At 45.0% G+C, this 6,423-nt stretch overlaps 1 pseudogene; it reads left to right on the top strand.

Moving 5' to 3' along the window:
* Positions 1-829: 829 nt before the first annotated feature.
* Positions 830-970, top strand: LOC120366733 (U2 spliceosomal RNA; annotated as a pseudogene).
* Positions 971-6,423: the final 5,453 nt, after the last annotated feature.

The raw sequence follows: 6,423 nt of genomic DNA, 5'->3' as shown, positions 1-6,423 counted from the left end.
CTCCTCCTCTACCTTCTTCTCCTCCTGCTCCTTCTCCTCCTCCTCTCTCTCCTCCTCCTCTTCCTCCTTCCTTTTCTTCTTTTTCTTCTTCTTCTCCTCATCCTCCTTCTCCTTCTCTTCCTCCTCCATCTTCTCTTCCTCCTCTTCCCCCTCCTCCCCTCCTCCCCTCCTCCTCCTCCTCCTCCTTCTTCTTCTGTTTCCAGGAATCTAAAACACTACAGAGACAGGAACAGTGGCTCATGCCTGTAATCCCAGCACTTTGGGAGGCTGAAGTGGGAGGATCACTTGAAGCCAGGAGTTGAAGACCAGCCTGGGCAATAGGACAAAACCCTGTCTCTACAAAAAATACAAAAATTAGCTGGATGTGGTCACGTGCACCTGTAGTCCCAGCTACTTGAGTGGCTGAGTTGGGAGGATTGTTTGAACCAGGCAGGTGGAGGCTGCAGCGAGCTGAGATCGCACCACTGCATTCCAGCCCGGGCAGCAGAGGGAGACCCTATCTCAAAAACAACAAAATGAAATTTAAAATGAAACATCACAGATTTTGTTTATTCAACCAAGCATTCCCTCATCCAACTAGAGTAACGTGAGAAATGGATGAGAGGTGGATAACCACAACTTTTGTTGTGAAATGTTTCTTCTTTCCACTGTCACGAAGTCACATTCTTTTGTGAAATCTTTGGAATGTTTTCCAAATCTACATGAGGAAATACCTCACTACCTGGTTCTGTCTATGCCCTCACAGTTAATGTCTCACACTGCACGTTGCCTTCTGGGAAAGCTAAACCAATTATCACGCATATTATTTTTAATCCGAAAGAACAATGAGATTGCTTTTCAGCCTTTTAGCTAAGATCAAGCATAAAATCTGGATCTATTTCTATTGGTTTAATATCTGATATGTTCTCTATCCAAGGACAGTGTATTAAATGGATTTGGGGATCAGGGAACGGGTATTGCAGTAACTATAGGGATGGGGAAAAGAAGCAGCAGAAGTAGAGGAAGAAGAAGAAAACAGGAAGGAAAAGGAGGGAGGAGGAGAAGAGGAGAAAGGGAGGAGGAGAAGGAGAAGATGGAGGACGAGGAGGAGGAGGAGATGAAGTAGATGGAGAAGAAGAAGGAGGGGGAATAGGGGAGGAAGAGAAAGAGGAGGAGGAAAAAGGAGGAGGAGGAAGAAGAGGAGGAGGAAGAGGAGGAGGAGGAGGAAGAGGAGGAGGAGGAGGAAGAGGAGGAGGAAGAGGAGGAGGAAGAGGAGGAGGAGGAGGAGGAGGAAGAGGAGGAGGAGGAGGAAGAGGAGGAGGAGGAGGAGGAGGAGGAGGAGGAAGAAGAGGAGGAGGAAGAGGAGGAGGAGGAGGAAGAGGAGGAGGAAGAGGAGGAGGAGGAAGAGGAGGAGGAGGAAGAGGAGGAGGAGGAAGAGGAGGAGGAGGAAGAGGAGGAGGAGGAAGAGGAGGAGGAGGAAGAGGAAGAGGAGGAAGAGGAGGAGGAAGAGGAGGAGGAGGAGGAGGAAGAGGAGGAGGAGGAGGAGGAAGAGGAGGAGGAGGAGGAGGAAGAGGAGGAGGAGGAAGAGGAGGAGGAGGAAGAGGAGGAGGAAGAGGAGGAGGAGGAGGAGGAAGAGGAGGAGGAGGAGGAGGAAGAGGAGGAGGAGGAGGAGGAAGAGGAGGAGGAGGAAGAGGAGGAGGAAGAGGAGAAGGAGGAAGAGGAGGAGGAAGAGGAGGAGGAGGAGGTGGAGGAAGAAGAGGAGGAGGAGGAGGTGGAGGAAGAAGAGGAGGAGGAAGAGGAGGAGGAGGAAGAGGAGGAGGAAGAGGAGGAGGAAGAGGAGGAGGAAGAGGAGGAGGAGGAGGTGGAGGAAGAAGAGGAGGAGGAGGAGGTGGAGGAAGAAGAGGAGGAGGAAGAGGAAGAGGAGCAGGAAGAGGAGGGAGAGGAGGAGGAAGAGGAGGAGGAGGAAGAGGAGGAGGAAGAGGAGGAGGAGAGGAGGAAGAGGAGGAGGAAGAAGAGGAGGAGGAAGAGGAGGAGGAGGAGGAAGAGGAGGAGGAAGGACCATCTCTAACTCCTGGCCTCAAGCAATCCTCCCATCTTGGCTTCCCAAAGTACTGGGATTACTAGGCATGAGCCTCAGATGATTTATTCTAAATTAAACTGCTCTGGTGGGAGTTCAATCTTTCCCTCAATCACACAAATGCTAAGGCATTTTTGGGATTGTGAATTTTGCTCTCAGCAGTATGTGCAGAACCTGAAATATACCAGGCATTTATGATGAGTTAAACAAATGTTCTTGAATGAATCACAAAGGCAGATTTCCCTGTTTAAATGTACAATTATCAAATCTCCCTCCCTCTCTCTCTCTCTCTCTCTCTCTCTCTCTTTTATTTTTTTTAAGATGGAGTCTCACTTTGTCACCCAGGCTGGAGTGCAGTGGTGTGATCTCAGCTCACTGCAGTCTCTGCCTCCCGGGTTCAAGTAATTCTCGTGCCTCAGCCTCTGTAGTAGCTGGGACCACAGGCATACACCACCATGCTCAGCTAATTTCTGCATTTTTAGTAGAGACAGCGTTTCACCATGTTGGCCAGGCTGGTCTCCAACTCCTGACCTCAAGTGATCCACCCGCCTTGGCCTCCCAAAGTGGTGGGATTACAGGTGTGAGCCATCACACCCAGCCCATTCATTTTTCAATCTAAGACCAATTTAAGTGTTGCTATCCTTCTTACACATTTCTATGAGCTCTTTATACCTTAAAGACACTAATATTTAATGGACATTGTTTTCATCATGATTTTTCTTTAAATTCTATTTCTAATTGCATTTGACATTATGTGCTTATTAAAAGTCATATAATGAGGTTTACCAGTTGGCTCTGTCTTAACTTGTCTCTATTTCCAAGTTTAGAAAGCCACTCTCCATCCCAAAATAAATCCTTGCACTGGATGTTCATCTGGTGGTAGTTTTATTGTGCAGCCTTCACCTTCTATTTAAGTAAAGTTTATATTTAGATATGATGTGATGTCATCTAATTTTTTTTTTTTTTTAGACAGAGTCTCACTCCGTCACCAGACCCCAGGCTGGAGAGCAGTGGTATGATCTCAGCTCACTGCAACCTCTGCTTCTTGGGTCCAAGCAATTCTCCTGCCTCAGCCTCCCAAGTAGCTGGGACTACAGGCACACGCCACCACACCCAGCTAGTTTTTGTATTTTAGTAGAGATGGGGTTTCTCTATGTTGGCAAGGATGGTCTCGATCTCTTGACCTCGTGATTCGCCCACCTCGGCCTCCCAAAGTGCTGGGATTACAGGTGTGAGCCACTGCACCTGGCCGATGTCATCTAAATTTTAAGAGAGCATCTCTTAGGCCCTAATCTTTAAGAGGATTTTTTAAATTAAAAAAAGTAGAGGTGGTGACTATTTTTTTAATGATTTTTAATTTTAAAAAATGCCTTTTAAAAATCTATTAGCACGATCCTTTGATTTCCGTAGATACTTTGAATTTGAAGAGTTAACATCTGTAGTTTTGATGGTTATTAGGTGACTTGGAAGAGCTAGTTCAGTATGCCTTAAATTATTATTTTTATCAAACATATCTATTGTCAGCCAGGCACGGGGGCTCACACCTGTAATCCCAACACTTTGGGAGGCCAAGGCAGGTGGATCACGAGGTCAAGAGATAAAGACCATCCTGGCCAACATGGTGAAACCCTGTCTCTACTAAAAATACAAAAATTAGCTGGGCATGGCAGTGCGCACCTGTAGTCCCAGCTACTTGGGAAGCTGAGGCAGGAGAGTCACTTGAACCCAGGAGGTGTAGGTTGCAGTGAGCCAATATCATGCCACTGCACTCCAGCCTGGTGACAGAGCAAGACTCTGTCTCAGAAAAACAAAAACAAAAACAAAAACCATATCTATCGTCATGAGGGAAAGCCTATTTTTTAGTTATTGGGGTCTTGGGAAATTGGTATGCATTACATTGTTCTTTAAAAAAAAAAAAAATTGGCCAGGTGTGGTGGCTCACGCCTGTAATCTCAGAACTTTGGGAGGCTGAGGTGGGTGGATCATGAGGTCAGGAGAGTGAGATCATCTTGGCTAACATGGCATAACCCCGTCTCTATTAAAAATAGAAAAAATGAACTGGGCATTGTGGCACGTGCTTGTAGTACCAGCTACTTGGGAGGCTGAGACAGGAGAATCGCTTGAACCTGGGAAGTTCAAGCCATTGCAGTGAGCTGAGATCACACCACTGCACTCCAACTTGGGCAACAGAGCGAAACCCCATATCAAAAAAAAAAATAATAATTTAATTATGGTAAAATAACACATAACAAAATTTGCCATTTTAAATCATGTTTAAGTGCACAGTTTAGTGATATTCAGGACATTTATTGTTGCTGGGCATGGTCGCTCACACCTGTAATGCTAGTACTTTGGGAAGCTGATGCAAGTGGATTGCTTGACGTCAGGAGTTTGATACCAGCCTGTCTCTACTAAAAATACAAAAATTAGCTGGGTGTGGTGATGTCTGCCTGTAATCCTAGCTACTCGTGAGGCTGAGGCAGGAGAATCACTTGAAGCTGGGAGGCAGAAGTTGTAGTGAGCTGAGATCACACCACTGCACTCCAGCCTGGCTGACACAGCAAGCCTCTATCTCAAAAGATAAAGTAAAATAATAAAATAAAATTAAATTAAATTAAATAAAGAACATTCAGGCTGGGTGCGGTGGCTCATGCCTATAATCCCAGCACTTTGGGAGGCCGAGGTGGGCGAATCACGAGGTCAAGAGATCGAGACCATCCTTGCCAACATAGTGAAACCCCGTTTGTACTAATATACAAAAATTAGCTGGGTGTGGTGGTGCGTGTCTGTAATCCCAGCTACTCAGGAGGCTGAGACAGGAGAATTGCTTGGACCTGGGAGGTGGAGGTTGCAGTGAGCCAAGATCGTGCCACTGTACTCCAGCCTGGCACCTGGTGACAGAGCAAGACTCTGTCTCAAAAAAAAAACAAAAACAAAAACAAAAAAAAACATTGTTGGCCACACAATGTGGTGGTTCACACCTGTTATCCTAGCACTTTGGGAGGCCGAGGCAGGAGGATTGCTTGAGCCCAAGCAGCAGAAAGAGGATTGCTTGAGAAGCAGCAGCAGAAGCAGACAGGGGACCAAATTGAGGACTAGCTAAAACATGGAAGCAGCTTTTCATAAGACTGCTCTTCTGTGGCAGTGACCTGAGCACTCAGAACTTACCAACCTTTTCCTACAAATTTCTGCATAAACTGCCCATGAATCTGCATGCAATTAAAAGTGGATATAAATATGACTGCAGAAGTGCCCTGAGCTCCCGCTCTCTGCAGGAGCAGTCACGGAACTGTGACACTACAACCTCCATAAAGCTGTTTCTTCCACCACTGGCTCACTCTTGAATTCTTTCCTGGGGGAAGCCAAGAGCCCTCCCAGACTAAGCCCCAATTTGGGGCTCACCTGCCCTATATCCATCTGTAGATCTTTGTATTTTGTAGTCTGCAGTCACAGATGCTTCAAATTTTGGATTTATTTTTGTTTATCCTGCTTAGATTTACTTCCTATGTGTATTGCCAAATGCTTTTCTTCAATGAAATAATTGTTTTAGTCATGTTTCTTTATTTTTTTCTTAAATGTTAACTCTTCCCCATTTTTCTTATTTGGTGTTTAAGGAATCATAATTAACTGCAATTGCTGATGCTTACAATGACAGTATTCATAATAATATTTATTGACTGCTTATTCTACACAAGGTGATTTCACATTAATTAATGCATGTAATCCTCATAGCTGCTCTGTGAAGTAGACATGGGTTTTCCTCATTTTACACATGAAGAAACCAAATCACAGAGATAGCTCCACAATGATATAGTTACCAGGAAGCATAGTCAGGAACTTCAGCCCAGCATTTTTTCTCAGAACCAGATGTATGTTGGACAGGAAGAGAAAAGAAGAAAAAAGAGAAAATCAAGAAGTCAAACTGACTGTAATAGTACTACCTCAAGTTTTATGTGACCCTCTGCTTCATGATAAAATTAAGTACTCATAATGATTTATTACAAAGCTTGCATCTCTGGGTCTAGATCTGCAAGCAGAAGTTTCTAACTTAGGACATTGGACCTGACGCTTCCATGAATTCTAGGAACAAAAGCTCTACAAGAATCTGCTGAAGTCACCTTGATCTGCTCTTTTCCTTGGGCAATGGCACAATTATATACTAGAAAAAAATTACAACAAATGCTCCCCTCCAGGTTCACTGTTATATGGACCCACTTTCATTTCACTGAGCTCTTGAAGAAAGAACTGAAGTCTGAGGATAAAACAATGGGTGAGGCCATCAGTTTTTATCCCAAGTGGATAAAAACTCCCAGTCACCTGACTGGGGTTATGGTCAGCTGAGCACTGCTCCTATGACCATTGTAACA

This window comes from Saimiri boliviensis, chromosome X, assembly GCF_048565385.1.
Source record: "Saimiri boliviensis isolate mSaiBol1 chromosome X, mSaiBol1.pri, whole genome shotgun sequence".
NCBI lineage: Eukaryota > Metazoa > Chordata > Mammalia > Primates > Cebidae > Saimiri > Saimiri boliviensis.
Note: the sequence above shows the minus strand (reverse complement) of the source record. Positions and strands in the feature narration are given on the sequence as shown.